The 19,081-nt window shown below is 40.0% G+C and overlaps 1 protein-coding gene across 1 annotated transcript in view; it reads left to right on the top strand.

Annotated features, from left to right (window-relative positions):
- The first annotated feature begins 1,864 nt into the window (after positions 1-1,864).
- Positions 1,865-19,081, top strand: part of tenm4 (teneurin transmembrane protein 4) — a 151,405-nt gene continuing 134,188 nt past the window's right edge. The window contains 1 exon segment of the mRNA XM_030744093.1: positions 1,865-2,200. The gene's annotated coding sequence lies outside the window, so the exon portion shown is untranslated.

Genomic DNA, 19,081 nt, shown 5'->3' with positions numbered 1-19,081 from the left:
CATGGAGCTCCAACAACCTGGGTTCGGTGATGTATACAGTACGCCACCCATTCTGTGTGGTGGTTGAGTAAAGACTACCACTGTGAACCATCGGTTTCTTTTTTTACACATGGAGCAGCACGAAAATCAAAGTATCACTACTGAATTACAGCCCACCGCATGCAAACACAAACACACCGTGTGCAGCGTCTCCCACTGAAACTGGCCTCTTTCCTCCTGTTGCCTGGGTCAACGGCAAATCTCACATTCCCACAATGACACAAACCACAATGCTGGGCCGGTCTTCAGTTTTACATTTGAAAGCATATTTAACTTTTCACTCATCCATTCACAGCCCGTGAGCAGTAAGACTCTGAGCCTGGCCAAGATTAGCTTTTGGCAGACAATGCAGTGAATTAAAGGCCACACATGGCCTCTCTCTTGTTCTCTGGGTGACCAAACACACTTCCAGGGCCAGGAACTCTTGACCAGTCTTTTTAACCAAGGAGGAGAAACTAGGAATTTGAGATAAACACAGGGCAGCAGATTCAGGATCAGAACCTGGTCAGACAAAAGTCTCGTCAGATGAGAAAAGACAGATGGTCTCCTCGTTAACCTCCCGAACCCGAGTGTCAGTGGTTTCAGCACAGGTTGAGGAAAACACGTGAGCTCATTGTCAAATGTTGCAAACTTGAGTTGTACAACTATAGAGTACACTTTAGGATGTTTTTTTAAAGAACAGAACTCGTTAGTATCTGTTCCATTTGACTAAAACGCCAAACATGACAGTTCACATGTTGCTGTTACTTCTTAAAAATTCATCAACAATTCACAAACTGGTCAAACAGCAATTATCCATTTATCACTACCAATGATTTGAAAACCCATTTTAAACAGTTGCAGTGGCTGCCACCACGCAGCTGCATCATAGCTGCAGGAGTTGTGACAAAAAAACAGCCTTTTCCCTTTTAATCACAGCTTAATGTGTCTTAATTCTCATCCCATTGATGTGATGAGTAGTAAGTACGTTTATTTAATGTCTCCTTATAGAATACATTTTAATAGCTAAACCAAAAAACAAAGAAAACAACACACTATAACACATGAGCATTTTCAGTAACAGTAACACGTCCACATGTGGGACCCTGTACAGTGTGCAACACTCAATCAATCAGTCAATCAATCAATCAATCAAAAATACTTTATTATCCCAGAGGGGCAATTTGTTTTGCAGCCAACAGCAAGAATAAATAAATCTATAAAACAATCAAACATACAACACATACAAACAGGGGCACAATCATCTAAAAGAATTCAAAAAGTTAATTGTTTGTTCTGCAGTGTGGCAGAGAGTACCTCCTTCCTGAAGGCAATAACACTAACTTCTAATACTGAGTGATTATGACCTTTGTAATTAATAAAAATTATGCTACAAGTCACAGTTTTGACTGAATGTCTTAATAGGAGGACATCAGTCATACTTATTAAGTCATAATTATGTTTTGGAAGTCTCTACTCCTTAAATATATATATATTTTTTGTCCCTTTAATTTGTTTCTTAGGTGGAAAGGTGTTTCATGGAGGGTGGAGAACAGGGTGGAAAATAATGGCTTGAAGGTAAATAGCATAAGGACACTTTGGACACTGGAACTCCGGGAAGGGTTTTACCTACAGTTATTTTCCGAGGAGAGAAACGGGCAGATATACCGGCTGTAGCCCGTACCGAAGGGGGCGACCACGCACAGTCGCTCACTCATCTATTCTCCAAACTCGTAACTGTAAATCGTGAGGGACCGCGCAGCCTGCCATTCCCCAGCACATCGGCTGGCGTGTCACCTTATCGCCCACTCCGTGTTCGGGGACTGTTTAACATATTTCTCCCTACGGATTTGCAAGGCGTTCAATTGGGGCTGTGCATGTAAATGGGCATCTTGGACGGCTGCCTTTCTCATCCATGCGTGCCTCTCTGAGAGCACTGTAAGCAGCTGCAGCAACAGCAGCGGCACCTTGGAAGAGCAGGAGGAGGAGGAGGAGGATTGCTTTCAGCCGTACCGTGTCGTGCACAGTGGAAATACTCCGGTTACTATCAAAACGAAAGGGAGGGAAGAAGAAGAAGACGGCGGCGATGTAGCAGCATAAGGGCTTTTGGGGGAGCATTCCAGACTAAAATAGTGAATAGTCTACGGGACAGGCCTGCTACGTTGGATGTGTCTTCAGAATGGTAAGGTTAATTTTACAGATATATATATTTTTTGCCAGTGTTGCAGAAAACAGGGTCAGCAGCACACAAACATCATGCAGCAGCGGAGCAGAAACGGAGAACTGAGGCAGGGAGCCGCGATCAGTTTCACTACAGCCTGTGTTGTTTTGAACATAGCGTTTGATTGTGCTGGCTCTTTGCAAATCTGCCTCTTTTGCTTGCACGTTATTGCTCGGACAGAGGGAGATTAACGGGGGGGGGGGGGGGGGGGGGGGGGGGGTGCGGCACGGTAGGTTTTACCTGCTCCTCGGCTTTTAGCAGCCCAAAGGGTTTGCAGAACCGCCTTAACATCGCACTGGGCAGATTTGACATCGAGCAAAGGCTCAAAAAGTCCATACTTGCCTTTCCTAGCAGGCTGAGGATTAGGAATGGCTGCAGCGTGTCCTAAATGATGTGAGGTAGGCACATAAATAAGGATGCGGACGGATAAGGGCTGAATTTAGGTAGATTAAAATACTCTGATGCATGACTGTAAGCCTAACCTTGTGCTGTACAGTGACTGCCTCTGAGAGTAGGCTGCGACATTACATTACAATTCATTTATTTATTTATTTGTCTTGAAAGCGATCGGAGAAAATGAATGGATTTGAAGTGGCTGGATTTTGGACCCCCCCCCCCCCCCCTTTTTTTTTTTTTTTTTTTTTTTTTTTTTACAGGTGGGTCCATATTTCAACTTTGTAGGAGCCTTTTAGTGTGATGGCAGCACCAGCCCAGTGAATTGTGTCGGCAGCTTTTAAATGAATCACGGAGCAAGGCCTAGGGAATACTGCATAGCTGATTTGCTGCAGCATAATAATAGTAATAATATTAATAACTAATAATACTAGTAACAACCGAGGTTTCTTTCAGGGAGTGCCCCTTAGTCTTTCTCACCATTATATCTATTTAAAAAAAAAACAAGTCACAATGTAACTGTAACATAACTAAATTGAATACAATTTCACTCTTGAGTTTTTATTAATTTATTAAGTTTAGAGGGGCGAGCCCTCAAAGCTGGGTTATCACACAGGGTCACAACCGACCCAATTGAATTAACCAAGGTGAACAAAGAACCCCCTCATTTGAATGTAACACAGCATACAAACATTTGCCAGCGAAGGACAGTCAGTCTCGGCAAGTTGTAAGACTAACACACACACACACACACACACCCCTCTGAGAATAGTATGCTGATAGTAGATTTTTGGCTGCATCACATTTTTCCTTGGCCTTATAATGATGTCTAATTTTAAATAAAATCATACCAAAGAACTGTGTAAAATTTCTTAACACTAAACCAACACGAGCTGATGTCTAATAGAGGACAATGTGAACAGTTTTCCACTGTAAAAGTCACATTTTCTGATAGCTAGTTGGTATTAAAAGGTGCAGCTGCCCTATCAGAGAGAACATTTTAATTTTGTTTCTAAACTGAGAGAGGGTGCTGCAGTGCTTCTCGTCTCTGTTGGTTGTACGGCTTTTCTCAAGACATGCTTTAGTCAACCAGAACATTAAGAAACGACTCTGTGTATGTGGGGGGATTACACAGCACAGAATTCACAAGTGCCTCCATTGGTAGTAGCGGGATGAGTGACCTCTGATATGAGAGGTTAAAGCCAGGGGAATCCGGGGGCCCTCTGTCCTCTATGGCAAGTGCTCGGAGTGAACATCAAATGAGAAGTCTGAAGTTGTTAGGTCCCGTCGAGGTTAACCTTTGTAGAACAGGGCTGCATTCTCTCAGTTGTCTTTGTCGTGCTGATGAGCTCTGAGAAGCAGTCTCAGCACTAGTTCTCTGCATGATAAGAGGGGGAACAGCCCTCCCTTTGTGGTCACAAATGAAAAATCTGTTGCTTGTCTTTTCGCCTTAGTTGTCATTTCATTGTGAACCGAATGCGCAGCTATTCTCCAAGGGACAGATGGCTGAAAGAAAGATGACATCAAAGTTGTGGTCGGACCTTGTTATATTCTATAACCGATTGTTGTGTTTGAACTAATGTTGGCAGTGTTCAGGGGCAGAAGGATGACAGAGAGGAAACAATGAAATGCTTCATTCCCCTTGGAGTTCTCCGGGGGGGGGGGGGGGGTATTGTGTATTTCAAGTAATAATTGTTGTAGGAACTGTACTGTCATCTAGGGAGGGAAAACTATAGCACGTATGGGTGAAGGATACACACTCTCTGATCAGTGGGAAGAGCACGACGATAGAAAGGATGTCACATCCATTTAAATGATGGAGCCATTATTTAAATGGACAGGAGTATAGCATTTACCTGTTTTGCACAACTAAGTACATCGAATTGATCAATGCGTCAATAAAGTAAAAACTACCATCTGTGATATTTGGCTGTTTATCATCTCTTAGTTTTTCCTGCTAATTCGTACAGCGTGAGCCACCTGCCTTTTCATCTTAGAAGCTGTGAGAGCAACAAAAGCAGAGGTGAATTATCCAGTCTGGAGCATTATGTTTAGTTGAAGCTGCAGTCTGTCATCCTGTGATTTATCACATATAGAGCTAATGGCTAGCTGTCACGATTACACCGTTGGACATGAAAGCCAAGCAGTATGTGCCGCACACTTTTTTTTCCTCTCGCTCAGACACGCGCGCACCCTCGTTTTTTCTAATGTTGACGCACCAGCTCCAGACTTTGTGTGACAAGTCGAGGACACTGTAAAAATCAAAAGCATGTGGTGTTACCAAATGACCAGCTGATCAAGCGTCACAGCTCTTTTTTGGAAAATCAGACTTCTTCCTCAGTACCACAAATATGTAAATTTACACTGGCAACACTATATCAGTATATTTTGTGCCGAATGATTCTAATTGGACCTGCACAAAACTGAAGTAAAAAAACAAACTGCGCCCTTGTCAGCCTAACCTGACTTTAAAAATAGAAGTCTTTTTCGAAGCCAGTCTGTTTCAGTGCTTTCAGAAAGCTTCATGGGGTTTGTTGTGAGTCGGTAAATCAACAAAAATGTGAAGTGACAAGTGCATAAAAACACTGAAGAAGCTGAGGACTTTTTAAACAACTAAAGAGCCTGAAAAATGCAATGCAGAGCAGTTCCCAGCTGAATTCACCTCTGTGCTTTCAGTTCCTTAAAAAAAAAAATCACACCTCAAGAATTCAACTTTGATGCTGGATCACCGCTGGGCCCACGTCAGTGGGTAAACACAGAGAAATCCAGAAGGTGGATTCATTTTTAAAACTTAATATTCTCTGTAGATTTCGTAATAAAGAGAAATGTGAACAAACAAACATTTGATCTCACATCAGGTGGACTGGAACTGTTTTAATGTCCTGGTTGTTTGACTGCATGTTGCAGTTTTTGGCTGTTTTCTCTAAAAAGTTAAGTTTATTTTTTTAAGAGTGTGGAATCTTACACCTGTGTGGAGCTTTGGAAGTCAGAATCACTCAAAGTATTCGAGGAGTGAGATTGAGGGTGAAATTATGCACTTGAGCCCCCGGACACAGGATAGTATTTCTCCTCTCGGGAGCACAGCAACAGGCTCCCCTTTGTGTCCGACATTTCATAGCATGCGTGTAGCAATTTTTTTAAAGGTGACTCACATTGCTGCAGAAGCTAATGACAATTTGCAGGTGCTGCACTGATTATCCTTACAAATTCTACTTTGATATATGCTCGTCTGCTCAGTGCCACAACAGAGCACGAGCCTGCTTTTCTTATGCTGTTCTGCCTTATCCTCCCATATCTGATTTCCTTTTAGATAGCAAAGAAGAAAAATCCAAGTAAAGTGGTTAGTTTGAAGTAAGGGTGCATTTATAGTGATGGCCATAGTTCATGCATTAATCCTGCATCTTTAACAGCATGAACCAAGGAGCACAGACTATTTTGTAGACTTTTTTACATTTACATTTCTTACTGTTTTATGTATTGTTGGATTTACATTTATTTTCTTTGTTAAAGAAATGTAACATCACTGACTGCAGTGGTTGCTTTCTTGCCGCTGGCTACTTACTGGTCTGTTTCCTGTTTCCTGCTTCTGTAAATTATATGTTCAGATCACCAGTTCATGGTACAGCAAACACTGTGGGCATGCCCATTATCACAACTACAGGGTATCTAAAAGTAATGGCTAAAGTCATTCCCTTAGTACTGGAGTACATCTTTTAATTTTAATTAGGGACAAGTTAAAGAGGTTGAAGGAAATCTCTCCTTCAACTTTAAACTACCCTGAATAAATAATAGTTGCAAAAATCAGCAATATAATTTTTTATTGTATTATATTGTTTTATAAGATGTGTCAGAATTCTCACGGGAAACACTAATTAAACTACTTTAGGCCTGGATTTTAGATTTAACTGGTAAATAAGCCAAAACTAACAAACAACAACAAAAATGTTTGAATCCATTTCAGCGCTTTTTGCAATATCAATTCACTGATATGGGCTGGATTTTCCTGCTCTCTCGTATCACAGATAACTCCTGTCTCCTTAGCTTTGTGAAGGATCTACGATGCAGTTGGGGGGTTTTCATGATAATTCCTCACTTGTCCTCCTAATTTCATCTTCAACTTTAGGTTATAGCTCTGGGTTTCTTTGGAACATGTCTGCATACAACCTGTCTGATTTTCTTTTATTCATGTGTAACTTGAAAATGCATAAAATTGCAGTACCTTTCTTTTTATTTCTATTTTAGTGCCTTTGGGGCTGTTGACATTGACATTGACATCCTGTTTCTTTTTTACTGTTTTTATTGCCTTTGTAACACGTGTGTGTCTCTGAAGCTTTTGAATGGTGCACTAACTCAAGAAGTTGTATTGTCATTTTGTGACCTTGTTATATGTATCTAAAAATAGAGGCCCTTGATGCTGTAAAAAAATACATGTAGATGCTATTAGAAAGGTACTTCTAGAGTGTTAGTGTTACCCAGGAGTTCCCAAGTCCCCTCACTACGGCCTTGAAAAGTTGAACTTTTAAATTCCTAAATCTCATACTTCTTATTCTTCTTTATCTTATTTTCATAAATTGGAGTAAAGATTGCATGCATAGCAAGCGTAAGGATGGCTTGAACTGACAGGATCTCATTCCCACTTTTAAATATGGTTCTGGACAAATAATGGGACGAACAGCCATCTCAGTAGGATCATTAGATCTGATGGTTGCCTTGCACGGTTGTTAACGGCCAAATAATATGAGGCCATTTCAGAGGACCAGGTGCACTTAGTACAAACACTGTTCTCTGAGTTTATCTCCATATTCTCAGATGATGACGATGATGCTCCCGGCGCGCTCAGCAGTGTTTCTTGAACTCTGGGATGTAGTCGGGTAGCTTTCGTGATAATTCCTTTTTCAAGAATGTCACACTTAACAGTTAAAGAAAAGGTGTCTCAGCATCTTTGCCAGTTAACAGCTACAAAAAAATATGTTCTCAGTTTAAATTAAATTTTAATTCAGTTTTATTTAAATAATGCCAAATCACAATAACAGTCTCCTCAAGCCACTTAATGCTACAAGGTAAAGACCATACAGTGTTTAAGAGAAAACCCCAAAAATCAGTTGATCCCCTTTGAGCGAGCGCTTGGCGATGGTGGGAAGGAAAAACTCCCTTTTTAAAAGGAAAAAACTAGGGTTCAAACTTGGAGATGAAACATCATTACAGCCCGAATGCAGCATCTAAAATCTAACGTCCTTACATTTATTCACGAAAGCATTCAGTCAGTTGTAGTTTGTGCCTTGCCTTTTTATATTGTTCTAAAATGTTTTTTATATACATATATATATATATATATGTGTGTGTGTATATATATATATATATATATATATATATATATATATATATATATATATATATATATATATATATATATATATATATATATATATATATATATGTATATGTATATATATATATATATATACACATATATACATATATATATATATATTTATATATATATATATATATATATATATATATGTATATGTATATATATATATATATATATATATATATATATATATATATATATATATATAAAAATGTCCACTTGGATGTTGTTTTCTTTGTGTATATATATATATATATGTATATATATATATATATATATATATATATATATATATGTATGGACATTTATATATATATATATGTATGGACATTTATATATATATATATATATATATATATATATATATATATATATATATATAAAATGTCCACTTGGATGTTGTTTTCTTGTGCATCAACTTACCAGCAGAGGCAAAACTGCAAAGGGATATGAAGAGGGGGGAAAAAACAGGTAAATGATAAGAGTTTTTACCTGTGAAGAATCCACTTATGTTTACTAATTATGTTAGGCTAAATGATTCATTGCTGTATGTCATCGAGGTTAACTATGACTTGAAGTACCACAGCTGGTATAGCATGCATTTGTCTTCAAGAAGGAACTGGGAACTAAACTCCCTTGGGTCTCTCTTGTCACCCACTGTGTATGCAGAGCTGCATGTCCCCAGCTCAGCTGTTTCCTTGAAGGTTTACACGCACTACATAAACCAAAATCGAGCATTAGGAAGGCTCACTAGATAATAATCACTCTGTTGAGACCAATGAAAATGTCTTTGGCATTAAGTAGAATTTGCTCAAAAATGTGAGCAAAATACAATAAAGCAAGTGCCAAACAAAATGGACCATTGAGGCAGCAAAATTGGTCCACAGCCTAAAACGTGTCATAAATTGAATGTCAAAATGGGCTTCATCAAGCAGTTTGCCCTAAAAGAGCATCCCTGGCCTTCCAAAACCTTTGTTTGATTGGCCATCATGCACAAAAAAAAAAAAAAAAATCTACACTGATGGAGAAAAATTGAGGCTGACCATTTCAAACTGCTCCCAACTACTGCGCACAGACTTACTCTGCCCAACTGTCGGGTCAATGTGTTTTACACCACTTGAGTTAAATGCAGTGTAGCAAATTGCCCCACTCACATTGTTGTGTGTATATACTGCGGCCTGCTGCAGCTATGGACAGTAGATGAAAAAGCTAGTAATGTGACGATTGAACTTGAAAAAAGTGACAGGAATTATAAGATGTTCTTGCAGCGTTTGAAAGTTGCATTATGAGGGCGATCTAGCCGACAGGCATCACGTTCCTTGCAGCTATCAGACTAACAAAGTGGCATCTTCTATTTTCTGTGTCTTCGAATCCTCCCATCAGAACAGCCTCCCTCGTGGCATTTCATCATGACCAGGATAATCTTATGCAAGATAGTGAAACAGCAGTTAATTTGCAGGTAATTAAACCCTAGTGATTTACAGTTGAAAAAGCAACATATACAATGAGCAGTCAATATGGCTGTGTAATGTTATGAATAACAATAGGGCCACAGCAATGCCAATACCATACTTATGTCTGAATCACTGCACGCATTTATAGGGGAGTGCTGACACAGAGCCCTGAAAATCGAAAAAACGAGTTCACGTCCTCACTGCGTTATTTTGCTTCTTCAGCAGCAAAGTCCAAACACCCTTTGCTCTGTTTAACTATCCCAGGTTCATGTTGGGAGGCACCAGGATGAACGGTGTTGCTGAAGGCAAAGACATGATGGCAGTTTATTAAACCAGCCACCCTCTGCTGTCTCATCTTCTAAAAATTACGATGTCACACAACTAAACCAGACTCTCTGTTACATTTTGAGGGAAACGTATTTCATCGGAGGGAGATTGCTATTCTCATACAAATAAATTTCATTTTTTAATAACTTTCAATTTAAAAGTTTGATGAGGAGTGGTTCAGGGCGAATCTATATGAAGTTTATCCCGGACCCCATTTCAGGCTGTTGGTTCTTTACTATTTTTTGAGTTTTGTATTTATTTGCTGTACAGTTCGATTTAGTCACCAAAGAAACAGATAATGGCTTTGGTTTAACCCTTTCACAGCCTCTTCTCCATTTTCTAGGTTTCCAGGGTTACAGGTCTCACTCATCTAATATAGAAAAAAGATTTGGAAAGCAATAATTACAACGATATTTTAATTAATTACACACGTATTTATGAAGCCATGCATTTCCTGAGAAAATTGGGAGCACAGTTTGATCTGTGGGCACAGCTTGCTGTGACAGGTAGTGGCAGGACTGACTGTAGATCCTGTCTGCTCTGGAACAAACATGGCTATTATTTTGTCAATGCTCAGCAGAGAAGTCTGACCAAAGTATAGCGCCTGAACACACATCGGTATGTTGTCTCATTTTGTGAATGCAGTAATTCAGCAAATTGTGTTTCAAGCTTTGTGTTTTGCCTTTGGCTCGGCTACTGCAGATTAATGAACTCAGCTGGTGAAAGTTTGGATTGCAGTTTTTAATCGTGACAGTGGTTAGCAGGTTGCTGCTTCAATTCTGTTTGAGGTTGACGATTTCAGAAGGTCTTAGGAGGCGTCATGCAAAAGATCCTGTGTTGATTATTTCCAGTATTATTTGGGAGGCCTACTGTAGTTCTACTCTGCAGTATTACAGCCTGTTTGTAAGATTCAACTTCCCCATGCTTGACTTCAGTCCTGAATCCCTCTCCAATCTCACACTAATTTTTTGCTTTTAGTTTAAGCTGTGATTGCTGTGGCAGAGACATTTTTAGAGGATGTGATTAGGACTACATGAAAGGGAAGATGCAGGGCATTTAGAAGCTTATCATACTCCTGAATGATTAAGCCTTCTTTTAAGAAATTAAAAACATTTTCAGATCAGAGTGTTTCTTTTTTTTTTTTTTTTTTTTTTAAAGGTTGGCATCAGCTTTCTGTCAGCATCTGTTAGGACTTTGTCTTCCAAATTATGCGCCCAAGACTTTATATGCATATAAAATGTAGCAAAAACTAATAGGAACTGTTCAGTTGTTGTGCTGTATGTATTCGGCTATGATTAAAGGATTTGTATGTGGGTCTGTGTGATTGTAGGTGTGTGTGGGTGTGTGTGTCTTTTAATTTAATATAGGATTATGTTATTTAAGTGTTACATGGATGAAAACCTAAAAGTATGTTAATTCAGCTCATGGATGAGAGGAGCACTGTGGGGTTTATTGGCAGCTGCTACCTGATCACAGAGTTTTATTTACCTTTGTGTGCCGGGGGGAACATGCTACACTTACCGTGGGGTAATATAGTCTGCCTGCATCCATCAGTACGGCCCTGGAAATATTTATTTAGGGGAAAGACTGTTGAAATTATTTTTCAGTTTATAATCCAACCAATCAGATGCCGTCTCAGGAAGGAAACAATCCCTTTTGATTTGGTCCATGTGAGTGTAACTTTGTGTCAAGGTTCAGCTTTGCAGCCACTAAAGTTTACAACATGAGCTCTATGAGAAGATTCTCTCTGGACCATAAAGTTCCTGGGCTGAACTTTTGACTGGAAACTGGTTCAAACTGGCTGGCTACATGTGAGTCATCAAAGTGCTCTCAGCGGGGCTTTCTTTATCACCCAGTCAAACAGCAGTATGACATCCGTGACATAACATCATAATTGTTGGGGGGGGATCAACAAATATTTTCAGTCTGTTTTGGAATCTTTCTTCCAAATTGAATTCAGCTTCCACAGTTTTGCAAGATTTTGAACCAAATGGGACTAAAAGTCTTTGTTCCTGCTGCACCTGCGTCAGGAGGGTTTCAGGGACAGGCAGCTGAAAAGAAGTTGTCAATATATTTTGCAAGTGTTAGGCAGCAAAGTGGAGTGATAGCTCTCAAGGGGGATGGCCTTAAGCTGTTATTCTATAAATATTAATAAAGCCCACTAGCCTGGCTGGAAGGAAGCTGGCAGTTTGCTCATGCCACAGACTTGGCTTCGATGTGACAAGTTGTGAAAAGAGTGACGAGATGACAAAGAAGTGGCAAGATGACGTTTGGTGACAAGCCTCATTTTCAAAAATGAAACGCCAGCTCTAAAAATGGAGGCTGACCCATCGCTTACCAAAGTTAGAAACAGGAATCAATACTGCTCTGAGTTTTTATTTATTTTTCAGCAATCAGCAAGATATATAAATTATTGGAAGAAGCTTCATAAACATTGATTGATGCATGTTTCACGTGGTCACCTACATGCTGTATTAGCCGTTGTGCTGGTGAACGTGATTTCACATTAGCCGACATGACTCAGACGCATGTTTTACTAATCTGACACGTAACCTCGTGTCTGCCTTCCGTTCATAAAAGTGTCTGCAGCCTGGTTATTGTGGTTTGTGCTCTTGTTGCTATCGGAGCGCTCGGATCTCACAGTGGCCTGTTTATCCGCACGGCTGCCGAACTGGGAAGAATAATGGAACCAGCGACGTCGACGAGAATAGAAGATTTTGGCTGCTGCTGCTGACTCTGCTCTGCCAAGATGCACTTGTTGTATGCAGCAAAGACTAAGCAGCAACACAGCACTTTGGCACACTTATAGATGCAAAGTATTTGCTTTGTTTGTATTTCTTTCACAAGCTACACTAGCCTACATGCAGATATTGTTTTATTGAGAGCTTAGAACAGCTGAGGCAAAAATTAAACCATGAAAGTGACATTGATGTATAGAGTGTGTATGTTTAAGGAAATGGTTTATTCCCCCCCAAATTAACAGCTTATCAGAATGCTGCCTGGACCCTGAATAAGAGAAAACAGCTTTGACATTAGACAAACATAACTGCAGGATATTGGAATGCATTTTTCTATGAATCGATACCTCCCTTTTTACCATCCTGTGTTGCATCAATGTTACTGAATCCAGTGACATTGTTGTTGATGGTTAGGCACAGACGTGACTTCAGTATGGCCCCCGTTATGACCATTATGCATTAGCATCGTTTTCCGGGCTCACGCTTAGCCACAGTATTTGTGTTAATGGCATTTCGCACCACTGAAGAGATAATTCCTGTGTGGCAAGGTGTAAATTTGAGCAGCTTTGATGTTAAGCGCTTGAGCATTCATGGTGAGGTGTAATTTAGTTGGCTAAAATCTTTATTGTCAACTTATTTAATTCCTGCTCAGAAATCTGGTTTTTAATGCGGCTTGGATGTCAGAGAAAATTGCTTATGTCTCTGTGTAATTAACACAGCAAGAAGGAATTTTTTTTGTGATGCATTCAGTGTCAAAATTGTATCATACCAAAAAAGTGTTGCACTAATTATATAAGCAATCATCAATGTAGACTTGTAAATGATACAATTCGACCAGACCTGCTGGCTTGTAGTCCTTTTTCTGGTTTATTCAAAAAAAGGGGGGGGGGGGGGGAGTGCAGCAAGCAAAGCTGTGATATTTAAGACCTCAGGGAATACTTACCTGCCCAAGTTGTCTAGGCAAGCCAATCCAAATCCTATACTGGAGCACATATAGTACTTACCATACGTACTCTGTTTAAGGACACAGCGCTGGCATTTACATGGAAAACAAAGGCTTGCATACTGATTACAGAACATACAGTAGAGCCACTACAATTCATACTTCAGTATGGTAGTTTTTGTACCAGGCCTACAGGGTTCAACCCATTTACAGCACGGTGGAACTAAGCAGCTCATATATAATTGAGACGTGTTCAAACTGAATGGACAGTCTCTTTATTCTAAAAACTCTTGTGGTTCCTCTACTGGCAGATACTCGCCTGGCTAGGTCACGTCCTGTGTCAGCCACAAAGTAACCATAATGACGGTGCAGACATGCTACTGTCAGTGTTTTCATTCAGATGGCTGGGAACTGCTTAATCTGGGAATGCCATGGAGAATAAGTTTGTCCCAAACTTCCTGTAACTAAAGTTGCTGCTAAAATGTTTCTTTCACTCGTTCCTTTGCAGTATTTATTGATTTTTGCAATAAAAGTGCTAAAATATCCAATTACAGATGCTTTTAACAAAGAGCCAGCAGTCGGTCTCTAACTCCACATTTATTATTTTCTGCTTCTCAACAAAAGCTTTGTAGTGGTTCTCTGGTGAAGGGCTTTTATTTTGAAGCCCTTAGGCGTCGAACATTTCGCGACAGCTCGATCAGCAGGTCGAAGTTCGTGTGAAATCAGAAACTTTGCTATTATCTGTTTAACTGGAAAAAAAATTCAAAAGAACAGGGACTCAGATATTACTGTGGAGAGGAAACAAATAATTAGATAAACATGCTGTGCTGATCCTTACCCCATGATGTTCACAGAGCCCATCATGGCTTGACACTTTTCCCAAGTGTCAAGCCATGCGACACCGGGGTGGTCCCCCCCTACTGTGAGGATGCAGTGCAAATAGGAGTTAGTGCTGTGGCAATGTAAAAACAGCAACATTAAGACTGCACACTGAAACTTTAGCTGCCAAGTCTTGATGTGGATTTTATATTCATATGGAGAGAGTTAGCTGGAAGGAACAGAGCCATCAGTCAAATGTCAAACTCAAAATGCACTGGATTTATGCTGCTTTCTGCCCTTTTGAAACCTTACATTTACCATTGTTCATAAAACAACTCAAATATAGTTTTGCAGTAGTTTGCTAGCCTTGAAGAAAAAGAACACAAAATACTTTCCAAACTTATTTTCATGCAATTTTTTTTTCAGGTTACATAGATATAATTGTCTTTGTTAGATATTTAAAAACAAGATCCTGTAGATTAACCTAAATTAATAGTTTGAACAACCTTGGTGCAGTACCATCACAGTGGTTTTGTCTGTTTATTGATTTGTATTAAAGATGAAATGGTGAAATAATTTAGTGTCACAAAATTGATAAATTATCAGTATTCTCATGATAAAGATGAAAATACGGCTTTTAAAGGAAACCTCCAGGATACGGAAAATAAACATTTCGTATACATTGTATTTCTTAGAGTACTTTTGTCTCATGAGTTACTCATGAAACATATTACTTAAATCATAATTAATTAATTTAATTATGTTGGTTAAGAAAAATATAAAGGAGCCCACTTTCGAGTAAATCATAGTATTATAAGCTTTTGAGACATGCAGTACATATAAAAAAAAAAGTGTTTATTTTTTATTCCTTTTTCATAGATTGCACTTCATTATACACAGTAAATGTGCAGTCACGTATCTGAAAAACCACAAGACCAAAGTGTTGATGGTTGGTTATAATGCACGGCACCAAACACAGCCCGTACCAGCTGTCGAGCACAGCCGTGGACAGGTGATGATTTCGATGATTTTCGCTTTTTTTTTTTTTCTTTCTCGCAGCCACAGGACCCGGGCACCCTGCAGTCATCGAGTCGACCATGAGCTCCTCTCTGTACCAAAGTATCCTAGACATGAAATGTGAGGCCATCTTTCCAACAGCTCAAGCTTGGCCCAAACTGAGTAATACTACAGGACAATGAGCCCAAGCACATCAGCAAATCTGCAAAAAAAACGTTTGGGTTGGGGGGGGGGGGTCAAGGTGCTGCAGTCGCCCAGTTCAAGTCCAGACCACAACTGAAATACTGTGACAACCTTCAGAGAGCAGTGCATAAATGAATGTCTGTAAACTCCAATGAATTCCTCCACAATGATGTGAGAGACTGATAAAGTTATACAGGAAATGATTAATTCAAGTTATTGCTGCTAAAGGTGGTTCTGCAAGCTACTGAATAATGGTGTATTTAACTTTCGCAGTACTGCATAGAGTCCGATGAAAACTTTCCTTTTCACATGGCCGTATGTGCATACAGACGAGTCTTATGTATCAGTCTTAAGCATTTCTATTGCTACAATTCTTTAATAACAAATTCACAGACTGCCACTTTACAAAGAAGAAACCATTTTGTTTGGGTGACTAAACTCATTTTTCCTTCTTAAAGGTCCCTGCATAATCCACTCAGCTAAAACTTAACATACACTGCATTTGCTTTAAAATACTTTTTTAGAGGAAAGCCTGAGCACAGCGAGGCTTTGTGTTAACCAGTTAAAAGTGTAAAGCAACAGTGATCCAAAGAACATTTTAAGAAAATAAATATGAGAACATATCCTGACAGAAATGCAAACAATTCCTTCGCTCGCCAGCAATGAAACTCTTTTCTTATGGGTTGCATATCCACGTATAATATGCAGGTATAGAGCTTCCATGAACTGCTTCTGTGGTATTTGTTTCTGGCAGTATTCAGGTAGACTTAGATGAAAGCTGTTTGACTCAAAGCTTTGCATCTGCATTTATTTTAGAAATTGTTTTTAGCAGGCCATATGGAACACAGTCGGATTATGCTGTATCATAAGCAGTGGATCAGAGTGACATGTGATTCAAAAGAACTCTAAGAAGTGCCTTTTGTCTGCAGAATCACTGGCCACTCGGGTTAAACGATGCCTCACCTGAAATCGTTTGAGTGTGAAATCACGGCATCAAAAGTAACAGCAGCTGTGGTTAGCTGAATTCCAGTGGACTGTTTTTAGACTGCTTTCACTGCATTGTCTGTCCAAAAGCTGTACTGTCATCTCATTGCATGGGTCTGACCACACTCTAAAGATATTATGTGATATTGGTTTTCCAGAGAATGGAGAAACTGCCCAAATAATTTCAGCAGCACTGGCATGTTGAGTCGCGAGTGTTGTTTTAAGATGGGTAAAAATGCAAAGTTATCAATTTATTTTATACATGTATGATGAATGTTAGTGGACATCATTTCCTGAATAGATTACAGTATAGCTGTAGCATTGATACTGCAATTCCTGCTCCAGGTAAGCATCAAAATGGTTTGATGGTCCTGTGCACCGACACGTGACCTTTAACACAATAATGCAACGCGTTCTTGGATCAGAGCGCCTATTCCTAATTTCACAACCAGCTCGCATTTTCAGATATCCTATTTGAAGGCTAAAGTATTTTGCTGTCATTTTGTAGTACATGTGCGCTGCTGAATAAGTAATGGGGGGGGGGTTGCCACAGCACGCGTGCATTAACAGTGCGGATCAACAGAGTTGCTCAATGCACTTCAAACCCACTAACTCTACTGAGTGCCCTCACAGCCTCTTCCAGTTTGAAAGCATCTGCTTTAAAACTGCAGAAAGTATTTTTTATGTAAAAATACAATGCACCCTATCAGCCTAAATCATAAGTGGCACTGCAGAATAGAAGAACCCCGAGCACCCTCTCACTCTGGTAAAAAGAGATGGCAGACCCAGAAGCTGGGAGTGAAATGTGTGCAGTCTATTGATATGAATGTTTCTGTAAGATTCTTTTATTTTTATGTCTACCACCCTACAAAACCAGTCGTTGCACCAGCTTTAATCATCTTCTATATGGTGTAGAGGTGATGCCAGTTGTGGATATGCTGTAGATTCTGTGTGATGACGCCTCTTGGCGACTTTCATGTTCTATCATTCTCGTGTTGAACCTATTGGTAAAATCCATATTTAGCTTCTCAAGGTTGTAGGGGTTTTTCCAGGTTTGTAGCGGTTTTTCCTGGTTGTAGCATTTTCCTGGTTGTAGCGTTTTCCTGGTTGTAGGTTTTCCAGGTTGGTAGGTTTTCCAGGTGGTAGGGGTTTTTCTCCAGGTTGTAGGGGTTTTCTTGGTTGTAGCGGGTTTTCCTGGTTGTAGCGGGTTTTCCTGGTTGTGCGGGTTTTTCCTGGTTGTAGCGGGTTTTTCCTGGTTGTAGGGTTTTTCCTGGTTGTAGCGGGGGTTTTCCTGTGTGTAGCGGGGTTTTTCCTGGTGTAGGGGTTTTTCTCCAGGTTGTAGGGTTTTCCTGGTTGTAGCGGGTTTTTCCTGGTTGTAGGGGTTTTTCCTGGTTGTAGGGTTTTTCTCCAGGTTGTAGGGGTTTTTCCTTGTTTTAGCGGTTTTCCTGTTGTAGCGAGGTTTTTTTTCTTGGTTGTAGCGGGGTTTTTCCTGGTTGTAGCGGGGTTTTTCCCTGGTTATAGGGGTTTTTCCTCCTGGTTGTAGGGGTTTTTCTCCAGGTTGTAGGGCTTTTTCCTGGTTGTAGCGGGTTTTCCTGGTTGTAGCGGGGTTTTTCTTGGTTGTAGCGGGGTTTTCTTGGTTGTAGCGGGTTTTCCTGGTTGTGCGGGGTTTTCCTAGTTGTAGGGGTTTTTCCTGGTTGTAGCGGGGTTTTTCCTGGTTGTAGGGGTTTTTCCTGGTTGTAGCGGTGGTTTTTCCTGGTTGTAGGGGTTTTTCTCCAGGTTGTAGGGGTTTTTCCTGGTTGTAGGGGTTTTTCTCCAGGTTGTAGGGGTTTTTCCTGGTTGTAGCGGGGTTTTTCTTGGTTGTAGCGGGGTTTTTCTTGGTTGTAGCGGGTTTTCCTGGTTGTGCAGGGGATTTTCCTGGTGTAGGGGTTTTCTCCAGGTTGTAGGGGTTTTTCCTGGTTGTAGCGGGGTTGTTCCTGTTGTGCGGTGTTTTTCCTGGTTTTAGGGTTTTTACAGGTGAACAACAGCCTTTGGAAGCTGCTCCAAAAACACGTCCAATAGCAGCTGGTCTGAGAACTGTGTTGTCAAAAGATGACGTTGCAGGTCTAAGTGTCTGTGCGGCTCCTGTGACGCGCCTGCTCGTTTAGGATCGTTTACAGTCGGGAAACTAAATGATCTGACTGCATCCTCAGTTTGTTCTTTAATTTCTGAGTATTTAAGAAAAATGATGAGTTTTAATCAGGAGCAAAAGAGCGCTGGCAGCTCTCTGTCTCTCCCTCTTGCCCACTGTGCCACCCACACACTGCCTTGTGTCTGTATTGCTCAGCTTCTCTTTGTTCGATGCAGTGTTGTGTAAATGACAACTTGGTGAAAATGCTCTCTTTAAAGCAGAGGGATTTGTTTGTTTGTTTTTTTAGCAGTTTTGCTTTTATATTTTTCTGAAGTTTTTTTTTTTTTTAATTTAATCATAGTCATTGGGTTAACCAGTAGCTTCATAAATCTGCTATTCCATAATTACAAGACTGCTCCCAGTTTTCATCACTATGCATGGATCACAATAGTATCACAGTTATTATACATCAGATTTAATCAACTCTTTTCTTATTTCCTCTG

The sequence above is a fragment of the Archocentrus centrarchus genome, chromosome 13, assembly GCF_007364275.1.
Source record: "Archocentrus centrarchus isolate MPI-CPG fArcCen1 chromosome 13, fArcCen1, whole genome shotgun sequence".
Classification (NCBI taxonomy): domain Eukaryota; kingdom Metazoa; phylum Chordata; class Actinopteri; order Cichliformes; family Cichlidae; genus Archocentrus; species Archocentrus centrarchus.
The sequence above is the reverse complement of the archived record's forward strand: the minus strand, read 5'-3'. Positions and strand labels throughout refer to the sequence as shown.